The sequence below is a fragment of the Sus scrofa genome, chromosome 9, assembly GCF_000003025.6.
Source record: "Sus scrofa isolate TJ Tabasco breed Duroc chromosome 9, Sscrofa11.1, whole genome shotgun sequence".
NCBI classification, from domain to species: domain Eukaryota; kingdom Metazoa; phylum Chordata; class Mammalia; order Artiodactyla; family Suidae; genus Sus; species Sus scrofa.
Window position 1 is genome coordinate 42,109,663 of NC_010451.4, and position 24,422 is coordinate 42,134,084.

General features: G+C 38.9%; 1 long non-coding RNA gene and 1 pseudogene across 11 annotated transcripts in view; one reads left to right on the forward strand and one right to left on the reverse strand.

Moving 5' to 3' along the window:
* The window catches only part of LOC106504881, a 54,197-nt gene that overhangs the window by 12,056 nt on the left and 17,719 nt on the right, over positions 1-24,422 (forward strand). For 10 of the 11 annotated variants that reach the window (XR_001298808.2, XR_001298811.2, XR_001298812.2 and 7 more), the window contains one exon: positions 1,902-2,072. This is a non-coding gene — a long non-coding RNA (uncharacterized LOC106504881). The remainder of the gene's footprint in view (positions 1-1,901; positions 2,073-24,422) is intronic. The other variant, XR_001298816.2, reaches the window with a different exon arrangement.
* The window catches only part of LOC100524035, a 130,632-nt pseudogene that overhangs the window by 5,152 nt on the left and 101,058 nt on the right, over positions 1-24,422 (reverse strand).

The window sequence follows — 24,422 nt, forward strand, 5'->3', positions numbered from 1 at the left end:
TAGTCGGGTTTGTTACCACTGAGCCACAACAGGAACTCAACAACTAATTTGGTGTGAGTCCTGGACAGGCCACATGGATGTGGCTGTAGACCAGAGCAGAGTTCTGGAGGTCTAGGACAGGCCGGGTATTAACTCCTTCATCACTGGTTTGTGAAGAATCTAGAAATCTGAGGGACTGAGGCGCCTAGCCTTGACAGACTTGGGACAGTCATTATTCATCAAAGGAAGTAGTTTAATATTTTAATAGCCTATATGAGTATACTTGTGAATCCTGGGTGAAAAATGCCATTTCTACCTCTAGGTACATACATACACATCAATGTAAATGAGTTTAGTAGCAACTAGCAAGCTGTTAATGCTGAGTTTTAAAGATACACAAAAGTTCTTGCCTTAAGTCATTTTATATAGGGATTTCCTAGGATGTTTTGATCCGAAGAAATTGAAGAGCAAATATGAGGGTGGGGAGTTCCTGTTGTGGCTCAGCACAAATGAAGTCGACTGGTATCTATGAGGATGCGGGTTCAATCCCTGGCCCCGCCCGTGGGTTAAGGATCCAGTGCTGCCACGAGCTGTGGTGTAGGTCACAGATGCAGCTCGGATCCTACGGCTTGTGGCTGCAGCTCCAGTTTGACCCCTGGTCAACTCCTGTGTACTGCAGGCGTGGCCCCAAGAAGAAAAAAATGTATATTTTATATTACATAAAAGTATAATTATTATATTTGTATTATATATATGGGTGGAAGTGCTATTTTATATGTTAAAATTGTTTCAAAGGCAGCAGAGACAAAGAGGGGGAAACAGTGAGGAACTGATTTACTGATGGCAGATTATTGAGTTTGCAGTGATGTGGAAAGTGCTGATGGTGGTGGTTGGAGGAGGTTAAGCCCTAGGTGTAAATTGAGAGAGAGTATTGACATCTGAAGGTTGTTATGTCTGATGGGCAGGTAATCTATTGCCTGATAAATAGATGACGGTGAGAGTGATAGTTACTAAAACAGATTTACGATTCCAATCATTTGTTCACTTGGTTAAGTGGTATTGGGGCCCATCATAGACAAGTCTGATGAGCCAAGTAACAATAGGGTTGATAGTAGTGAACAAGTTCCCCGAAAGAAGAAACCCTTAAATGGGACTAGTATTAAGCACCACCCATCAAACACAGGGAGAACTTACTGTTGCGTTTGGAGACAGTAATTCATCAAACTTTTCCATAATCTCTATGTCCACATTTGACCTTAAAGAGACAAATATAGAAATTCATCTGCAGGTGGCCCCAAGATCAGGAAATACAAAAAGCTACCTTACCCACTGCTTCAGTTATTTCTTATGATATTTGACGACTCTGCCCACAGTTCCAGGTCATTTATTAAATTTCCTTTTCTTTGCCTATTAGTCCAGGGAGTACAGATTCCCAGGTGTACAAGGTGATGTACTGAGATGCAGAAAGAACGTATTAGAGCCCATGCATATTCACACATGTCTATGTCTCATCTTTTTTGCTTTTTATTCTATTTTTTTGGTGAAATGATGAGGGTTAAATACCCAAAATACTTAGGAACTACTGGAGAGTGGGCACTGTCCCCAGATGAACGTATAGATCTTTTCTAAAATGGCTCTTCATAGAGTCCCAAAGTTGATATACTCATGCTCGTTTGGCTAAATCAAAGGATCAACATTTGGCTAAATCATTACTGTATTTGCTCAGGTAGTCTCCAGAAGTAATTACTTACCTTTCAAAGAGGCTCCTTTCTTCTTTGCTAAAATAAGACGCTTTCTTGTGTTTGGAATCCATGTGGGTTAAGTGCAGCACAGGGTATGTCCTGAGGCTTCAGGCAGTAGAAGGCTCCCTGGTCTCTGGTATCCAGGTACTCACACAGTTAACCTCTTGAATTTAAAACCAGAGCACAAATACTGTTGACTTGGGAGGTACCACTGGCAAAGTGGCCTGTGAAGATCACCTTGTTGTAGCCTTGGTTCCTTGCCCTCCAGAGAGCTGACACCCCTTCACTGGGCTGGATGAGCAGGAGAGACAGAGACACCTGGCCCTCCCGGAACAGAGTGAAGCTGACAAGGTAGGTGCCATTGTTGAGGTCGCTCACCTTTCCCGAGGCGCCTGCCTGCAGGGCTGGGGAGGACATCCTGGCCCTCAGGAAATCCCCGCCATATGGCTTCTGCGTCCCAAGTGGTCCCTCACCTCCAGCAGGACATCCAGCTGATGCCCCTGTGGTATGTGTCTTGAAGGCTGAGGATGGTGGCTGTGCTGTGTGTGGCACTGGTGGTGGAGGTCACGTGGGTGAAGGGTCTGGGTGGGACCATCTGGTCTAGTTTCTCCCTGATTTTATCTCCGCTTAGTCTTTGTTGGTGCAACTATTGGATTTAGTGGTGCTTTAGGACATGATTTCGTGATGAAATTCCAGTGATGGAGGGAGATGGGCAGCTTGAGTGCAATCCATAACTGAAATGACAAGGAGTACAAGAGAGACCATAGAAAATATTCCTGTTTAATGTGATAATTTTGGTAGGTTAGCCACATTCTCTTCTATACAATGATGAGAGGTACAAAAATTAAAATGATTTGAGATTTCACTCCCATATATGTTTCATAGGAAAAGTGAGTTTCCTTACATCGATGGTAGAACTCCACTTTTCACTGGCTAATCTATTTTGAATGAGCCACTCAACCCCAAAGAGCCCTAGGATCTTCCTTAAAGGGGTGACCACAAAATACATTTTTACTGGGCAATTGTGAAGACCACACGAGAAAATGCTTTTTAACTGCATAGCAAAGAACACATGTTTATTGTTCTGTTATTCTTTATCTTAAAATTAGAATTCAGACTGAAATAAATCCTTAAGGAAATGTTTAAGAAGCACGGATCTCTACTCTTACCATTTTGATGATTTTTCTCTCATCTTCTGTGCACCGTTTTACATGATGATGAACAAACTGAATATTTACCAATGAATTTTGACTTTAAAAAAGCATCATTAAAAACTTTCCACCTTATATCAAAGGCCCCTATAGTATTCCAGCCTCTGGATATAGGTTAATATTTTACTCATTCCTATCTTTTAAGATATTTATTGCATTCAGCTTTTCTTTTTCTTTTTGCTTTTTAGGGCTGCACCTGCAGCATATGGAAGTTCCCAGGCTAGGGGTCTACTCAGAGCTGTGGCCGCTGGCCTTCGCCACAGCCACAGCCACACAGGAACCGAGCTGCATCTGCAACCTACCCCACAGCTCAGGGCAATGCCAGATCCTTAAGCCACTGAGTGAGGCCAGGGATTGAACCTGTGTCCTCATGGATACTAGTCGGGTTCATTAACTACTGAGCCACGACAGGAACTCCTCAGCTTTTCTTTATTACTTACTTATAGTTCTTTTTTTCCCATTTTATTTATTATTACTCAAATGAATTTATCACATCTGTAGTTGTATAATGATCATCACAATCCAATTTCACAGGATTTCCATCCCGCAGCCCAAGCACATCCTCCCACCCCCCAAACTGTCTCCTCAGGAGACCATAAGTTTTTCAATGTCTGTGAGTCAGCATCTATTCTGCAAAGAAGTACAGTCTGTCCTTTTTTCAGATTCCACGTCAGTGAAAGCATTGGATGTTGGTGTCTCATTGTATGGCTGACTTCACTTAGCACGATAGTTTCTAGGTCCATGCATGTTGCAAAAAATGCTGGTATTTCGTTCTTTTTAATGGCTGAGTAATTATTACTTACAGTTCTTTAAAGAACACTTTCATAGCGATATCTCTGAATTTCCAATAAAGGAAGAGTAGCTTGTATTGGACTGGGTTACTATGATTAATATTATTACTGTTTTATCAAACTTTTAAAAAATAATATTTTTATTTATCAAATAATAGAGATGGTAAGAGCAAAGACTTAGGACATGCCAGGTACCAATCTAAATGCGTTTCATATGGCAGCCCATTAATTCTCACAGTAACATATGAGGTGTTTATTTTTATGACCCCCTTTTTAGATGATGAAACTGGTTCATAGCAAAGTTAAGGAACTTAATCAAGCTTGTAGAGCTGGTCAGCAACAGAGTCAGGTTTTACTCCCAGGCAAATGTCTCTAAAAAATGAGCTACCCAGTGCTGCGAGTGTGCAGTAAGACTAGAATTCTCTTTCACTGTTGATTTAGGTGCAAATTGGCCCCATGTTTCTGGAAAACAATTCTACAGCACGTATTAAGACTTTTAACAGGGTTCACTGCATTTACCAATAAGTCTATTCCTGAGAACTCCGTGAATCATAGTAATGTCTCCTGCAGATACAAGTGGAAAAACTCTAGACACCCCCGCCCCCTGCCCCAAACTTCTCTTTTAAAAGCACTAGAGAGTGATCATGAGCAGACAGACCCTGGAGGAGGGTTGAAACTTGGAAGAAGGGACAACGCTGGACTTGTATTTATGAAAAATGCCACCTGAAGTGCTTCAAGCTGAAGTGAAATTACATCAAAAAGAAACAGAGATCTTTAGGAAGAAACGAAAAGCAACCAGAAATGGTAAATATATGGACTAATAGTCAAATACTCCGTGTTGATCTCCTAATTTCTTTAAAATGCACGTGATTATTTAAAAACTCTAACTTTGTAATAATATGACAACGATAAAGAGCGGGTGGGGAATAGGTGGCAGTAAGTGGTTGAAAGGTGATTACAGATTTACATGAGGTAGCGCAACATTCATTCCAAAGGTTAATAAGAATGTGTATTACAATCTCTAGAGAAACCACTTTAAAAACAACTTAGAGCTATGAAAATAATAAAGGAAATTAAAAAAAAAATCAACCCAAAATAAGCCACAGAAGGGGAAATGGAGAAATAAACAGAGTGACCAAACAGAAAACCACTAGCAAAGCGGTGGACCTAAATCTGCTTTTAATTCCATTAAAAGTAAGTAGACTAAACACTCCATTAAAAGGAAGATATCATACATTTCCTAGAATTAAGGAAGTATTATCAAACTCAAAAGCAAAAAAAATGTATATATTGTTTTGGAATCGAGTCTGTATATTTTTATTAATTTTTAAATTTTTTGTCCTCTTAGGGCCGCATCTGCAGCATATGGAGATTCCCAGGCTAGGGGTTGAATTGGAGCTGTAGCTGCTGGCCTATACTATAACAATGCGGGATCCAAGCCACATCTATGACCTACAGCACAGCTCACAGCAATGCCAGATCCTTAACCCACTGAACAAGGTCAGGAATCAAACCTGCGTCTCATGGATGCTGTCAGATTCATTTCCGCTGAGTCATGATGGGAACTCTGAGTCTGCATATTTTTAAAAGGCAATATTTATAAATAAAATAATGTTTTGTTATCAGTGTTTTATCATTTGCATATTTTAAGGTATTTTTGAAATATTTAAAATATTTTGATGTTAAAAGTTATAGTTTGACCCTAGAACTTATGCTTTTATCAAATTTTGGAAGAATTTTTATTAAATGAATTTCTGATCAATGTTTCAATATTTGAGATAATTCATTTATAAAAAGACAAAGCTGTTATATTTCCAGCTATGTGATTAGTAATACAGTCTAGGAAAAAAAGTTTTAATAGAATGCTATCTAATAAATGGAGTGTTGGAGTTCCCATTGTGGTGCAGTGGAAACAAATCCTACTACCATCCATGAGGATGTAGGTTTGATCCCTGGCCTCGCTCAATGCGTTGGGGATCCAGCATTGCCATGAGCTGTGGCGTAGGTTGCAGACATGGTGCAGATCCTGCATTGCTGTGGCTGTGGTGTAGGCTGGCAGCTGTAGCTCCAGTTCAACCCCTAGCCTAAGAACTTCCATATGCTGCAGGTATGGCCCTAATAAAGCAAAAACAAACAAAAAAAAAAGGGGCCTTTCTCAAAAAAGAAGAAAGATCCCAAATTGACAACTTAACCCTCCACCTAAACGAATTAGAAAAAGAACAAAAAAGTCCTAAAGTCAGCAGAAGGAAGGAAATTATAAAGATCAAAGAAGAAATCAATAAAATAGAGACTCAAAAAACAATAGAGAAAATTAATAAAACCAAGAGCTGGTTCTTTGAAAAGGTGAACAAAATTGACAAACCCCTGGCCAGACTCACTAAAAAGAGGAGAGAAAGAACCCAAATAACCAAAATTATAAATGAAAAAGGAGAAATCACAACGGATACAGCAGAAATACAAAAAACCATAAGAATACTATGAACAACTATACGGCAACAAGTTTGACAATCTGGAAGAAATGGACAATTTTCTAGAATCTTACAGCCTGCCAAAACTGAATCAAGCAGAAACAGACCAACTGAACAGACCGATCACTAGAAATGAAATTGAAGAGGTCATAAAATCACTCCCTACAAATAAAAGTCCAGGACCAGATGGCTTCACAGGTGAATTTTATCAAACATATAAAGAGGAATTGGTGCCCATCCTCCTTAAACGCTTTCAAAAGGTTGAAGAAGAAGGAATACTCCCAAAGACATTCTATGATGCCACCATCACCCTCATTCCAAAACCAGACAGAGATAACACCAAAAAAGAAAACTATTGCCCAATATCATTGATGAATATAGATGCAAAAATTCTCAACAAAATCTTAGCCAACCGAATCCAACAAATATCAAAAAAATTATACACCATGACCAGGTTGGGTTCATCCCAGGTTCACAAGGATGGTTCAACATACGCAAATCAATCAGCATCATACACCACATTAACAAAAAAAAAGTAAAAAGTCATATGATCATCTCAATAGATGCAGAAAAAGCATTTGACAAAGTTCAACATCCATTCATGATCAAGACCCTCGCCAAAGTGGGTATAGAGGGAACATTCCTGAATATAATCAAAGCCATTTATGATAAACCCACAGCAAATATAATCCTCAATGGGGAAAAACTGAAAGCCTTCTCACTCAAATCTGGAACAAGACAGGGATGCCCACTCTCACCACTGCTCTTCAACATAGTTTTGGAAGTCTTAGCCACAGCAATTAGACAAACAAAAGAAATCAAAGACATCCATATAGGAAGAGAAGAGATCAAACTGTCACTGTATGCAGATGACATGATACTATACCTAGAAAACCCTAAGGACTCAACCCCAAAACTCCTTGAACTGATTAATAAATTCAGCAAAGTGGCAGGATATAAGATTAACATTCAGAAGTCAGTTGCATTTCTGTATACCAGCAATGAAACATTAGAAAAGGAATACAAAAATACGATACCTTTTAAAATTGTACCTCACAAAATCAAATACCTCGGAATACACCTGACCAAGGAGGTAAAGGACCTATATGCCGAGGACTATAAACCTTTAATCAAAGAAATCAAAGAAGATGTAAAGAAATGGAAAGATATTCCATGTTCCTGGATTGGAAAAATCAATATTGTGAAAATGGCCATCCTACCCAAAGCAATCTACAGATTCAATGCAATCCCTATCAAATTACCCATGACATTTTTCACAGAACTAGAACAAACAATCCAAACATTTATATGGAACAACAAAAGACCCAGAGTCGCCAAAGCAATCCTGAGAAACAAAAACCAAGCAGGAGGCATCACTCTCCCAGACTTCAAGAAATACTACCAAGCCACAGTCATCAAAACAGTGTGGTACTGGTATCAAAACAGACAGACAGACCAATGGAACAGAATAGAGAATCTGGAAATAAACCCTGACACCTATGGTCAATTAATCTTTGACAAGGGAGGCAAGAACATCAAATGGGAAAAAGAAAGTCTATTCAGCAAGCATTGCTGGGAAACCTGGACAGCTGCATGCAAAGCAATGAAACTAGAACAACCCTCACACCATGCACAAAAATAAACTCCAAGTGGCTGAAAGACTTAAATATACGACAGGACACCATCAAACTCCTAGAAGAAAACATAGGCAAAACACTCTCTGACATCAACATCATGAATATTTTCTCAGGTCAGTCTCCCAAAGCAATAGAAATTAGAGCAAAAATAAACCCATGGGACCTCATCAAACTGAAAAGCTTTTGCACAGCAAAGGAAACCCAAAAGAAAACAAAAAGACAACTTACAGAATGGGAGAAAATAGTTTCAAATGATGCAACTGACAAGGGCTTAATCTCTAGAATATATAAGCAACTTATACAACTCAACAGCAAAAAAACCAATCAATCAATGGAAAAATGGGCAAAAGACCTGAATAGACATTTCTCCAAAGAAGATACACAGATGGCCAGCAAACACATGAAAAAATGCTCAACATCGCTGATTATAAGAGAAATGCAAATCAAAACTACCATGAGATACCGCCTCACACCAGTCAGAATGGCCATCATTAATAAATCCACAAATAACAAGTGCTGGAGGGGCTGTGCAGAAAAGGGAACCCTCCTGCACTGCTGGTGGGAATGTAAACTGGTACAGCCACTATGGAGAACAGTTTGGAGATACCTTAGAAATCTATACATAGAACTTCCATATGACCCCGCAATCCCACTCTTGGGCATCTATCCGGACAAAGCTCTACTTAAAAGAGACACATGCACCCGCATGTTCATTGCAGCACTATTCACAATAGCCAGGACATGGAAACAACCCAAATGTCCACTGACAGATGATTGGATTCGGAAGAGGTGGTATATATACACAATGGAATACTACTCAGCCATGAAAAAGGATGACATAATGCCATTTGCAGCAACATGGATGGAACTAGAGAATCTCATACTGAGTGAAATGAGCCAGAAAGACAAAGACAAATACCATATGATATCACTTATAACTGGAATCTAATATCCAGCACAAATGAACATCTCCTCAGAAAAGAAAATCATGGACTTGGAGAAGAGACTTGTGGTTGCCTGATGGGAGGGGGAGGGAGAGGGAGGGATCGGGAGCTTGGGCTTATCAGACACAACTTAGAATAGATTTACAAGGAGATCCTGCTGAATAGCATTGAGAACTATGTCTAGATACTCATGTTGCAACAGAAGAAAGGGTGGGGGAAAAACTAATTGTAATGTATACATGTAAGGATAACCTGACCCCCTTGCTGTACATTGGAAAAAAAAAAAACAAAAAAAACTGTAGAAGACAAACCTAAAAAAAAAAAAAAAAAAAAAATTTTGATGGAAGAAAAACAGGCCAAAATTAGCCAAGACAATTTTTGAGGAAGAAAAGTGAGGAACAAATTTGTACCACTGGATATTAGCATTTATTTCAAAATGATGGCAATTATAAAGATTTGCGCTGTTTTGTTTTTGCTGAGATATAGTTCATCTACAACATTGTATGTTAGAGGTGTATAACTAAGCTCACAATTTCTAAAGGTGATCCTCCATGTGTAGTTATTATTAAAATACTGCCTATAAAAAAAAAAAAGGGGGAGTGTTAAGCAAAAAAAATTTTTTTTAAAGGCAGATATGAAAAAGCAAGAGCCAATAAGGAATGTAGTTTAAGTATAAAGATACCTATAGTAAATGGGTGGAAAGCAGTATACTATGTAAGCCTAAAATGCTGATATTAAAATAGACATCAAGACAAAGAGAATCACCTGACATCCAGATGGACATTTCATAGTGATAAAAGGGTCAGTTTGTCTGAAAACATAACAACCTTAAATGTGGATGTGCCTACATGTCCATATTCATCAATGAGACAAACATTGACAGAATAGGAGAAACAGAAAAATCTACAGTCACAATTAGAAAATTAAAAAACCTCTCTCAGTAGTTGCTACGGTAATGAAATTTAAAAATGAGTAAGAACCTAGAGGATCTGAACATCAACATCTTTTAACCATCACACTACATTACCAAGATAATTTTAACTTGCTACAACTTCATATGAAAATTATAAGTGATTTTCAGTGTGGTAGGATAATATTCTGTGCATAAATGTTTTTAGTCGAAAAATAACAGGAAAATTCTGATTCAAGATGGAGGACTAAGCACCAATTAAAGCCTTGATGTCCCACCATCAAATCCTATAACAGGCAGAAAAGAACACTTTTCTAATTATTCTGGGAAATAGGAAGAGGTACATTATGTGGACCAGAACTTAGAAGCAATCTTCTGAAAAATGAAAGGCAGATGAGATTAGATTATGAAGAAAACCATGGCTCCAAATGCACACTGGTGAGGATTCTGCTAAAAGAAGTCATTCCAGGGACACTACCAGTGTGGCTGAGATTGATAACTGGAGTATGAGCGGTGAGAGGCAGTCCGCAGGAGGACAAACCAGGCGGGATGACACCCCCTTATTTCCATACCCATGCCCGGGCCAGGCAGCTAGAAATGGGGACTTTCTGTACTCTGATGCAAGCCAAAACTGTAGATATTTAAGTTGGAGAGGTCAGTAGGACCCAGTGTGCCTGGCACCACTTTAGACAAATAGGGAGTATTTACTGTCTTGCAGCACTTTTTGCATCTCTGCCAAGAACATGCTGGAAAAGACAGGTAACATCAGTCCAGACTGGCCACCCTAGAATCTCAGGTGTAAGAATGTACACAACTAAGAATTAGCAAAAATTTTTCATGAAATCCAACTCATGAGCAAGAGGTACCAGGTTTAACAAAGAGAAGACACCTGAGGGAACAGAATTCATAGAAAATTTTAAATTTTAGAACGAGTTTACTTTCTGTTCTCAGAGAGATCTAGATCATATTGAACTAATGAGACTTTCAAGATCTTGGGGAGTAAAGTCTTGCTGTTCCATATGCAAAAGTCAATTGCCTTCCTCTATACCAGCAGCAAGCAATTCAAAAATGTGCTTAAAAAGACGCAGTATTTAGAACAGCAACAGAAAAGTTATAACGTACCTAGCTATCAATCTAACAAAAGATGTGTAAGACCTGAATGCACAAATTTTAAAATTTAGTGAACAATCTTGAAGAAGACCTATATAAATAAAGAGAGATTACATGCTGATAAACAGCAAAATAATACTATTAACATGTCAGCTTCCACAAATGAACCTATCTACAAAACAGAAATAGACTCACAGACAAGGAGAACAGACTTGTTGCCAAGGGGTTGGGGGTTGGGGGAGAGAGATAGTGGGAGGTTGGGGTCTGCAGATTAAGCATGTATGTATGTATGTATGGAGGCGATAAAAAAACAAGGTCCTGGAGTTCCCGCTATGGCACAATGGGTTAAGAATCCCACTGCAGTTAAGGATCTGGCATTGCTGTGAGCTGTGGTGTAGATCGCAGACATGGCTCGGATCCCGAGTTGCTGTGGTTGTGGCGTAGGCCAGTGGCTGCAGCTCCGATTAGACCCCTAGCCTGGGAACCTCCATATGCTGTGGGTGTGGCCCTAAAAAGACAAAAAAAAAAAAAAAAAAAAGAGGGAATCCCACTGCAGCTTGTGGTGCTGTGGAGATGTGAGTTCCATCCCTAGCCCAGCACAGTGGGTTAAAGATCGGGTGTTGCTGTGGCTCAGATTCAGCTGCTGGCCTGGGAACTTCTATAGGGTGTGGGTAAGGCCATTTAAAAAAAACCCCAACACCCCCCCAACCCCCAGCAAGGTCCTACTGGACAGCACAGAGAACCACATTCAATGTCCTATGATAAACCATAATGGAAAAGAATATATACAAAAATGTGTATATGTGTGTATATATACACACACACACACATATATATATGTATAAGTGAATCACTTCAATGCATAGCAGACAGTTAACACAACATTGTAAATCAACTTTATTTCAATAAAAAACATTTCCAAAATGTTTATATTGGAAAAGGAAAAAAAGGTCAGTTTCCTTAATTTGATCAATGTGGTGAATGTAATGCACATATAATTTAAGTAGAATTTTTCACTAAATTTGACCGGCTGACCCTAAAACATAAGAGAACGCGAAGGGCTGAAAACCTTCTGAAGCAGGTTAAACTTGACCTCCAAGTTTTCAAGATGAATTATGAAGCCCTGTTAATGATAGCCATGTGGTGTTTGTACAAAGAAGACAAACTGATCAATGGACTAGAATGAAGAACCCCCAGAGGGACTTGTACTTATTAAAATGTGGATGTACAACAAAAATGACATAATAAATCAGCTTGGATAAAAAGAACGACAAATTGAACAAGAGCTGAAACAGCGGTTATCCAGATGGCAGTAAAAGAAAAAGCAGCCAAAAAAATGACAGGTACATTATAGGATTAAACGTCTAAAGCCATCTTTAAAACTTTAAACAGAATATTTAGATAAATAATTTGATGTTGGCATAGGGAAGGGTTTCTTAGTATTCAAAAAGCATGAACAGTAAAAAAAAAAAAAAAGTAAATTTTGCTATATAAACATGAAAATATCCTATTGTTCAGCAGTGCCTTATAGAAGGTGTATAGAAGGCTTAAACATTGGAAGAAGATAGTCGCAGGGCTGATGTAAGTGCCACAGGAAGAACATGTAGACAGACACACGCACAGTATTATCCGCTCCCATACTGCAAGATGATTACCAAGTTTGTTGGCTCTTAGAGGTTGTGTAAGCACTGAAACTCCCCTACTACAATCCATCAAGTAAAAGGGAAATATCGAATAAAAATATATGTATGTAAAACACAGAAACACAATTCCTACCTTTGCGGAGTTTTAGAAAACTGTAAAAATGACCCAGGAGGCTCAGATAAAGAATAATACCAACAGTGACTTATGATTCATCATTCGCACTGTCATGATTAGGCGCCTAAAAGAGGAAATACAAAAATAAGCATGAACACACACACAAAACCAGAAAGCAAATGCTGAAAGACTAGAAAAGTCTACACCTACTGATTCTTGTCCTCAAGTGAGTTAACTACTCCCAGAATAGAAACGTGGGCCTCTCACTGCTCTCGCTGTCCACCGGCTGCCTTTGGTTATCAGCTTGTACTTTCAAGGGAATCACTACCCCGAGAATGGAGGCCACCACGGATTCTAAGAAATGGAGCGGCTGAAGGCCTGAAGGGTACAGGGTGCTCGTGCTTAGGGGAAGTTTCCAGGATAGGGGCCATCTAGCAGGTTTCCTAGTTTTAAACCCAAAGAGCAGACACAAAAAAGGCCATAAATACTGACCCTGATAATCACACCATTCCAGGACCCTTTTTAATACACTTGAATTTTCTAGCTTCCTTTTTACTCATCTGTTAATAGGTTTCATTTTCTTCTTTTACCAGCCTTTTTAGCACCCCTCAAGCTGGAAATGATTTATTTAAAAAATTCAGATTTCTCTAAGAAATATTTTAGGCTTTATCAGTGTTTCCCTCGGGTTACATCTTCGTTTCTGCCTTCATCCTGGAATTTCAGGTTGTCTTTTAAAATCAGGTGGCTTAAATGCTGCCCTTCTAAAATTTTCCATTTCTCACAATTTCCTCTCCCCTAGAAACACCTCCTTCCCTGGATCCCCAGTTTATCCATAGACATTAGACGTTTCTGCACCCAAGAATAAATGTTATCCCTTTCCAGGCCCGCTTTTACATTTTCATACCTTTAGTGAAAAGACTTTGCTCAATCCCACACACAGGGACCACGGTACGGGGTAGTAAGGCTTTGTTCTGAAGCCACCAATGTAGCATTGGGGTACCTCTCCTCTGTGCCGAAGCAAATCGCATATGGTTATTGCAGTCTGCATACTTTGAGCCTGGATCCACAAGCTTCTTCCTGTTTCAGGAAAGGTGAGTGTCAGGCCTGCCAGCTCTACCTTAAGGAGGTACCTGGATCACAACTTCAGTTCTCACTTCAGAGGTGGGGAGGAGAAATGAAATTGTCACCGTGGTAGATAATTATCATGTTCTGAGACTTTCTTAGTCTAATTTTAGTTAAGTGACCAATAAATACTTGCTAAGAAAAAGTGTGAGTGAAGCTGGCACTTTGAATGGTCATGCGTAGGAAGCTGAACTGCCTGGTTTCCATCTAAGCCTTGTCATCAAGCCCCAGTTGCCTGGATTCAGGTGCATATTATCTCGTGCATAGTAGGCACTCAATAAAATTTACTGAATTAAACAGAAAGAATCTCAAATACAATGTAGGCAAGACAATGATATTGACAATGGCAGTGATTCATTCTCAGACCAACAGAATGATAGCTTATGGTCATGGGTTTGAATCCTTCTGGGACTTGTATACTTTTTTCAATTTAATTTTTATTTTATATTGGCATATACTTGATTTACAATGTTGTGTTAGTTTCAGATGTACAGCAAAGTGATTCATAGTGATTCATATGTGTGATATATATATGATCTTTTCCCATATAGATTATTACAGAATATTGAGTAGAGTTCCCTATGCTATACAGTAGGTCTTTGTTGATTTTTTTTTTTTTTTTTTTTTGCTTTTTAGGGCCACACCTGAGGCATATGCAAGTTCCCAGGCTAGGGGGTGAATCAGAGCTGCAGCTGTTGGCTTACGCCACAGCCACAGCAATGCAGGATCCAAGCCTGGTCTGCAACCTACACCACAGCTCATGAAAATGCTGGATCCTCATGGATTTTAGTCGGATTCATTGCCACTGAGCCACAACGGAAACTCCTGATTATTTGCTTCAGTTTTATATATAGTAGTATCTGTTAATCTCAACCTCCTAATTTATCCCTCCCCCAATTTTTTCCCTTTGGTAACCATAAGTTTCTTTTCTCTCTTTTTTTGGTTGTGCCTGTGGCACGCAGAAGTTCCTGGGCCAGGAATCAAACCCATACCAACTCAACAACCCAAGCTACTATAATGACAACACTGGATCCTTAAATTGCTGAGTCACAGGAGAACTCCCCATAAGTTTGTTTTCTAAGTGTGTGAATCTGTTTCTGTCTTGTAACTAGTTTCATTTGTATCATTTTTAAAGAGTTCACATATAAGTGATATCATGTGGTATCTGTCTTCCTCTGACTTACTTCACTTAGTGTGATAATCTCTAGGTGGGACTTGTATTGTTGAACAGATAGGAATGTGCCAGAAAGAGCAGGTGCCCAAGACCGATGTACCCGTGCTCACAGGAAGCAGTAGCCCATCACACTGTGGATCCCTCCACAGTTTCATTTGTGCTCTCCCACACAGGAAGTTAAACATTTAAAACATCTCCATCAATCCTTCCAGTCGTATGTATAAGCGCGAATCAAGAATGTTTAAGATCTGTTTCACAAGGTCTTTAGGATCCTGATAATCCTCCCAACATTCTCGATCATGCTCTCATCGGCCTTAACAATACTTCTTTATGTTTTTATATAATGACTATTGGAAAAGCTCTTTTAATCTTGTGTGACTGGGTCCAGTTTGCTCACTTCTTCCCTAGGGAGCCTCTAATAGGGGATATATTACAGTAGGTCTGATTTGTCTTTTCCCTAGGAGACTGGTGTCCACAATCTCCCAAATTCACAGCCTACTCTGAGACACACAGATTTCTAGATTTTAATTTGCTTGAGTCATATCGATATTGATATTTAATGTTAACCTGAGGTAAGCATGATAGATATGCTTGACTTAAAGAGCTGGGAGCACAGAAGAGAGTTTAAATGATTTGTCCAGGTCATCTAGTGAACCCTCAAACTTAGAGCTAAGGCCAGGATTCCTGTCGCTTTGACCTCTGATTCAGAGTACTTTCTACCACTCATTGTGACTCCAGCCCATATGGTCGAACCAAGTTCGGGTAGATCCTGTGGTTCATATGTTTATTGTTCATTATACTTAAAAGAAAAGGCTTTTTTTTTTTTTTTTTTTAAATCATGTTTTCTTTCGACTTGCTCAAAAGCCTGGTGTGTGCATGATATATATGCTCTCTTTGCATTCAGTGTGTGGTTTCCTCATCTTTGAGCAGTTTCCTTTCCCCTACATTTATGGGTCTAAATGAGGGATCTGAACATGAGCTCAGTCAGAGGTAGAAACACAGAGCTGTGAGTTCACACAATAGAATATAACCCAGGAGGTCATCAGTTCCTTAGGGGTGTGAGCAGAGTAGGAGTGGGCTTCGCTTGGCCAGTGTCCAAAGGGGTCCCAGGAAAATGGGCAGATAGTATCAGTAAAGCAGAGAGCAGATGACATGCCATGGGGACTGAGCCACAAGTTAGGGAATAGCTGCCAATGCCTCAGGAACCAAACAAGATGTACTCCATTGCCAAGGAGGCTGCACTTAGTGGTGGGAAGTCTCATGTCCATGGAACCTGAGCACAAGGAGAAGGTCCTTGTGTTTGGAAGGATGAGATTAGATGCAAAAGCAAGAAAGACTCAAGCTCCAGTGGGGAGAATTTGGGATAGGACTCTATGTCACTAAGTAACAATGAAGGGCAACGGCTGTGTGGCTCAGCTGTGTTGACAGAGGGACAAGGCCAATACTGATGCAGGCGTGTAGGTAGATAACTCACCATGGCCGCAGATTTACTAGTAAAAGAGGGTCATGGCTCTGTGCCATTTTCAAGTATACTGTCAAAAAGTGTATGAAGTTCAGAGTGACTGCCATACCCATAGCCCTCTTTGAAAAAGGTGACTCTCTGACTTCAGACTATACCTCAAAGCTACAGTCATCAAAACAGTATGACAACTGGGACAAAAACAGAAATGCAGATCAAGTGGTATAGAGAACCCAAAAATAAACCCACACACTTATGGCCAATTAATCTACAACAAAGAAAGCAAGAATATACAATGGAGAAAAGACAGTCTCTGCAATAAGTGGGGCTGGGCAAACTGTACAGCTACATGTAGAAGAATAAAATTAGAACAATATCTAACAACATATACAAAAATAAACTCAAAATGGATTAAAGACCTAAATGTAAGACTGGATACTATATAACTCTCAGAGGAAAAATAGGCAGAACACCCTTTGACATAAATTGAAACAATTATTTTTTTGGATCCCTCTCCTAAAGGAAATAAAAGCAAAAATAAACAGATGGGACCTAATTAATCTTAAAACCTTTTGTATAGCAAAGGAAACCACTGACAAAATGAAGACAACTCATCAAATGGGAGAAAATATTTGTAAGTTATAAGATCAATAAGGGATTAATATCCAACATATTTAAGCAGATCATATGACTCAATATCAAAAAAACAAAACAACCTGATTAAAAATGGGCAGAGAAACCAAATACACATTTTTCCAGAAAGGAAATGCAGGTGGCTAACTGGCACATGAAAAGATGCTCAAGATTGCTAGTCATCAGGGAAATGCAAATCAAAACTGCAATGCGGTATCACTTCACACCTATCAGAATGGAAATGAGTCATTCAGAGAAAGACAAATATTGTGTGATATCCATTATATGTGAAATCTAAAAAACACAGCAAAATAGTGAATACAACATAAAAGAGACAGACTCAGATATAGAGAACAAACTAGTGGTTATCAGTGGGGAGGGGAGGAAAGCGCATCATAGGGGTGGGGAAGTGGGAGGCACAAGCTATTGGGTATAAGGTAGGTTCAACCCAAGGAATATGGCCAATATTTTGTAATAACTGTTAATGGAAAGAAACTTTTAAAAACTGTATAAAAATAATTTTTTAAAAGTAATGAAACAGTGGTATAAAGCTGCTTTATTATGCTAAATCATTGTTATCTGGCCACCTGTAACAGGTGAGCACCTGTTCCAAAAGCCACAGATTGGGAACCAGGCATAATAACACTGCCAGGTACGAGTGCTCCCATTCAATGGTGACTACTACATTCAGATCTCCTATTTCCTGGAGTTTGAGAGGACTGTATACATGTGGAGAAGGAAGCAGTTGATGGGGATTGATGTGAGAGACCTAGGGATCAAACAACAACGGCTGACATTTATTTGAAGATTTGTTACCTGCCTGGTCCTGTTAGTGCTTCTAATGGACTAACCCACTGTAACCCTCAGAACTCCACAATGATGAGATTGTCCCCATTTTCAGAGGTGGGCAAGAGGCACCAGGTTTTTAAAAATTATCGAAGGACACAAAATCAGTACATGGAAGAGGCAGGCCATGAAGCCAGATCTCCAGTGCTGCATTTTTTTGTTTTAGCTGCGCCCTTGGCGTACAGAGTTCCCTGGCCAGGTATCAGATCCAAGCCACAGTTGTGACCTTGGTAATGCCAGATCCTTAACCCACTGTGCCAGGCCAGGGATAGAACCTGGGTCCAGGTGCTCCAGAGATGCTACCAACCCCATTGTGCCACAGCTGGACTCCCAGTGCTGCATTTTTATCCACGCCAAGGTACTGCTAACTGGCATGAGATAGAAGCAAGGAGGCAGGAGAAACCACAAAACAGAGAGACAGAGTAGAGATTAGTTTGATGTTAACAGCAGAGGTAGGAGAAGCAGAGGCAGGAAGTCACTACCTGGTGGGGGCACGATGAAAACCTACAACTGCACCTGAACCCACTGCGAGGATGGCATCATGTCCTAAAGGCCCTTCCAGTTAGATCCTTGGCCATGCTTTCCATCCCTTCAGGCACTGGAGTGTGTCGGGGGTCTGGGAGGAAGACTTTGATCTCACTCTCTAAATGCTCAGGATTCAATTCTAAAATGTGACCAACTGTCCAAATTACATGAAACCAGCTACACATACAGCAGACACACGTCATTTGGTTTTTCCTCACTGGCAGCAGGAAACGATGTGTTTTCAATGAAGATGAAAAATAAAACACAGGAAAGTCAGGTGCATCTTTTTCAAATGCCCTTGACTTTGATACCTTCAGATAGTGATGTGTTTAGTTTCCTGAACAATTTGGGTGGATCTGCACAGCCTGAGCTGGAGAGTATGGGCATCTGGCCATCAATCCAAACGTTGAGCAACGGGTTTGCCTGGCTGAGACTTTATCTCTAGAATAGAAGGAGGAGGAACTTATTTAAAGAATCTCTATGCAGTCTTGCCCTGCAGGGTTAACTGGAACTCCTTCACTACCCAAGACCCTTTTAGTTATATAAGTTTACACCCATCTTTTTTCCTTATGAGAAACATGAATGAAGTGGAGCAACTTGAATACAGATATTTCAGAAAGAAAAGAATCTCACTTCTTAATATGAATAGGCCCATTGTCACAGCACATCTTTTCTCCGCATTAGAACACAGCAGTTGGAGTTCCCGTCGTGGCGCAGTGGTTAACAAATCCGACTAGGAACCATGAGGTTGCAGGTTCGGTCCCTGGCCTTGCTCAGTGGGTTAAGGATCCGGCGTTGCCGTGAGCTGTGGTATAGGTTGCAGATGCGGCTTGGATCCTGCGTTGCTGTGGCTCTGGCGTAGGCCGGCGGCTACAGCTCCGATTCGACCCCTAGCCTGGGAACCTCTATATGCCACGGGAGCGGCCCAAGAAATGGCAAAAAAGACCAAAAAAAAAAAAAAAACAACAACACTGCAGTAATCATTGCAAGAGTCAAGTTTTGCTGATGAATCCTAAAATCACTGGGTGAAAGTTTGAGGAGAAACAAGAATATCTTTCCACCAATGCATTTATTAATTTCAAAGTGAAAAAATGAATTTATGGAGAAAATCAGACATCAGCTTACTCAAGTGGCCAAGGTTAATAGCAGAAGTAATAAGATACTAGTTCTTTTCATGATGTCGTACCGAAAAGTGCACACTTCCATCCCTATTCCTGACAAAAACACATGACCTCAATCTAATTATGAGAAAATATTGGGTAGGACACAATTGAGGGGCATTCAACAAAATAATACTCTTCAAAAGTGCCATGATCATGAAAAATAATGAAAAATTAAGCAGCTTTCAGAGATTTGACAAGACTAAGGAGACATGATGACTAAGGCTATGTGGTATCCTTAGATTGGGTTCTTGAACAGAAAAAGGATATTCATAAAAACACAGGTGAAAGTCAAATAAACTCTGTGGGCTAGTTAATAGCCCCTAATGTCCAGTGTTAATTTCTTGACTTGGAACATTGTACAATAGTTACACCAAATGTTATCATTGAGTGAAGCTGGCTGAAGGGTGTATGAGAACTCTGTACTGTTTACGAAACTTCTCTATAATTATGAAATTATTTCAAAATAAAAAGTTTAGCAGCTTTCTCAAGTGGAGAAAATAATATATTTCTCTATGAAATGGTTCATTCCCATCATCTGCTAAATAGTTTATAATGATTTAATTATGTCACATTGCTATCTCTACATGGTATATTTCTGGGTCCTTCATTCTGTTTGGCCTACTTTTCATCTGTAAAGTCTGCTTTTCATCTATAAATGTCATAATTTGGAGGAAATTATTTTACCTTTTTAAAAAAATAAACACAGCTTTGCCTATCTTATTATCTGCTAGGGTAAACCTTTTGTTGCTCTCATTTTAAAAAATTACCTTTCTATGTACTTTTTTTTCATGTGTTGTTAATAATCAGTAGCAAGATGGGATACTAACAGAGAATGTTGTTTCCCTCCCTTGATCCAACCTTGGAGATTCCATAGAAATGAGAGGTGGTGATATATTTCAGGTATTAATAGAAACTGTGAGAGAGTCCTAGGAAGTCCAAGATAATTAGGAAGAGGAAGCCAACCCCAGGGAAGGAAAAATCTGGAAGCCATGGGCAGGACAAAGATGTAGGTGAGCATTCTGGGTCCTCTTAATCTCTTTATGCTGTCCTGGTTACAACACTGGTTGCCACCTCGCTACTGTAGGGAGAAAAAGGGCTTCATCTCCCAGCATCTAACTGGAGGCAGTGCAGTACCATCAGATACCATCTGGGGACCTTGGGGGAGAGAGGAGAAACCTACTTGTGCAAATGAATGAGCTAGTCCTAAACATTATTTAACCCTCTCCCCCATCGCTACCCTTGGGGGCACTCTTGTCATTTTGTTAGGGACAGTACTGCATTGTGTGGAACTTTTCTAGGCATTATAGCATACGTAGTATCCCCAGTTCCTTACCCTAAATGCCTGTATTAACCCATAATCATTAGAGCAACTCCCAGATTTCCCTCAAACATTTCCAAACACCTCCTCTGGTTGAGAACCTCTGGTTTAAATGACTAGGTCACAAGATGACAGCTCTTGGGAAGACCATACTTTGGTGGAGGTACAGAGAAGTCACTTAGGGTTAGGTGCGTGAGTAATAGGATGGGGAATTATGAGGACAGATCAAAATAGGTTCTTAGCTCTAATGAACCCTTCAGACAATCCCTGTAAATTGAGGGATTTATTAATGAGGGCACAAGCGAAGGCTTGGAATTTGGCCTCTTCTCTTAGGAAGACATTACCATTGATAGCCAATAATCCCAGGGAAATATAACCTCACAAGAAAAAATAACGAGACATCTGAAGAGCACAATCACTATATAAAAAAGGAAAGACATAATGGGCCACAGAGAGCAAGAATTAATATTAAAAAAAAAGAATTAGTATTAGGTATAATAAATAACATTAGAGAGAGAAAAAGAAGAGATACTGATTGCCTGATTGTAAAATAGAAATGAGCAGTAATAAAGAAGAACTAGTAGAAGATTCTTGGTCTAAAATATATAATAACTGAAATAAATAATAGTTGAGTGCAAGAGTAGAATGTACACAAAAATCAAACTAGTAACTTGGAAGATCAGGTTGAAGAACTCTCCAGAAATCAGCAAGAAGGAGTTGAAAGAATGTGAAGGACAAGCTAAAAAAATATGGAGCAAAGACATAAAAATGTCAATATCCATATTTAATAAGAATCCCGGAAAAGTAAGGTAAAAAAAATCAAAGAAACAGAGACACTACCTTATTTTCAAGTACTTGTGAAAATAAAAAATAGACCACATCCTGGGTCACGAGGGAAATCTTGACAACTTTTAAATTCATCATTTATATGTAAAGCACAGTGAAATCACAAAATATTTGGCAGTGAATAGCAATGAAATTGCTTTACATAAAATGTTGTGGAATGCCACTCAGTTATACCAAGGGGGAAATACATAACTGTAAATAAAGCTGTTAAATAGCAATGAGAATTAACACTAAATGAGCTAGATGTTCAAGAATAGAAAAAGTACAGCATAGTAAACCTGAAGAAAGTAGAAGTAAGGGAATCACAAATTTAGGAGTAGATAATAATAGGAGATAAAACCAAGAAAAAATAGAAATGATCAAGGTAAAAAATGAATTCTTAGAACAAAACTACAAATGACCAACTTTCCAATATATTTGTTCAAGAGAAAAAAGACAAAATATATAGGATGCCAGCGATGGAGTGTAGGAGGTCAGAGGAAATTTTTCCTCCCTGACAACCACATTCATATTTAGATAAAAGAAATATCATTTCAATTGATTCTAGAAAAAATTTCAATAAAATGCAGCATTCGTTCCTAATTTAAAAACAAAGTATATGTAAAAACAACCTCTTAGCAAACTAGGAATTGAAGGAAACTTCAAATACAGGATATTTATTAAAACCTTATATCAAATACATTACACTTACCTTTGAAATCTTTGAAGAATTCATACTAAAGTTAGGAACAAATTAATGTTTGTCATTGCAACTTTTGTTCAGTATTTTCCTGGAGTTGTAGAAAAAGTAAGAAAACCTGAGGGGGGGGGAAGGAATGACAAGAGAGACAGAAAATGAGAAAATAGTCTGTTAGATGATGATATAAAAAGACCATCTAATCATCCACAAACTATTAGAAATAATAAGAAAGCTTGGTCGAGTTGTTTCATATAGGACTGTGAGCTGAATACTCTCCGCCCAAAATTCATGTCCTCCTGGAACCTCAGACTGTGACCTTATTTAGATATAGAGTCTTTGCAGATGTAATTAGTTAAGGATCTCCAGATGGACTCATTCTCAGTTTAGGTTAGGCCCTAAATTCAACGACTGATATCCTTGTAAAATGAAAAGAGGACAGAGAGAAAGAGGCCATGTGGAGATAGAGGCAGAGGTTGGAGTTATGGTAACACAAGCCAAGGAATGCCTAGGGTCCCTAGAAGCTGAGATCGGTGAGCAAGGATTTTTCCCCAGAGTCTTCAGAGGGAGCACCATCTTGCTGCCACCTTGATTTCAGATTCTAGCCTCCCAAACTATGAGAATAAATTTATGTGATTTCAGCCACACAGTTTATTATACTTTGTGTGGCAGCCCTAGGAAACTAATCAACATATAAAATCAATTGTATTCTAAGCAGTAATAATAACCAATTAAAAACATAATAGTAAACAATGCTACACATGCAGTAACATATAAAATTAGCATAGGATATAAAACATTTTTATGGGTAACATTATAAAATACTGAGGGAGATAAAAGAAGACCTGAATAAATGAAATGGCATGTCATGTTTATGAACAACAAAGTTTAATATCATATGGATTGCAATTCTCCCCCAAATTCTATCAGCTAACTCTCTATATACATATATATATATAATTATAATTACATAAGTGGTCTCTCTTTTTTTTGGTCTTTTTTTTTGCCTTTTCTAGGGCTGCTCTTGTGGAACATGGAGGTTCCCACCACAGCCACAGCAACTCGGGATCCGAGTCGTGTCTTCGACCTAGACCACAACTCATAGCAATGCCGGCTCCTTAACCCACTGGGCAAGGCCAGGGATCGAACCCACAACCTCATGGTTCCTAGTCGGATTCATTAACCACTGAGCCATGATGGGAACTCCAAGTGGACTCCATTTATTATATGGAAGAGCAAAGGTCAAAAGTAGGATAGCCAAATCTGAAGATCAAAATAAAGGGCCTACTCTACCAGACACTAATTTATTAAAAAGTGATTATTATTAAGATAGTGTGATATTTGCACATTCATGAAAAAATTGATCACTGAGCTAGAATAAAAAGCCCATAAATCAACCTACTAAGAAAACTTGCTAAGTATCAGAGCTGTCATTAGAATTGATAGATAGGATACACACTTTAATGCTAAAAAAAAAAAAGAAAACAGCATAAAATAAAATTCCTACCCCATATCAGACAAATTCCAGATAGGTTCATTACTAAAGTATGCCTGAGTCACCTTGCTGTACAATAGAAAATTGACAGAACACTGTAAACCAGTTATGATGGAGAAAATAAAAATCATTTAAAGAAAAAAAAAAAGCCAAATTTAAAAACCTTAGGAGAAAATGCAAAAGAATGTTTATGACTGAAGCAAAGAGCTAGACAATCCAATAGAGAAAGAGGCTAAAAATATGAATAAATAATTCATATAGGATGATACTTCAGTGATTAATAAATACATGTAAAAAAGTGTTGGATATTACTAGTTACCAAGTAAGCAAAAATCAAAATCAGTGACAGACATATTACACTCTTCATATAAGCCAAATTTGAAAGTATAAAAGTTATAATTGGGGGGGCAAATATTTGACTTAAAGGAGTTTTTACACACTGCTGATATATTAATTTGGGAGAACAGTTTGGCAATATCTAGTAAAATTGAATATACGCATAACCTTTGACCCAGCATTTAGGTCTATTGGCTATATTTCTTTCTTTTTTTTTTTTTTTTTTGTCTTTTGTCTTTTTTGTTGTTGTTGTTGCTATTTCTTGGGCCGCTCCCGCGG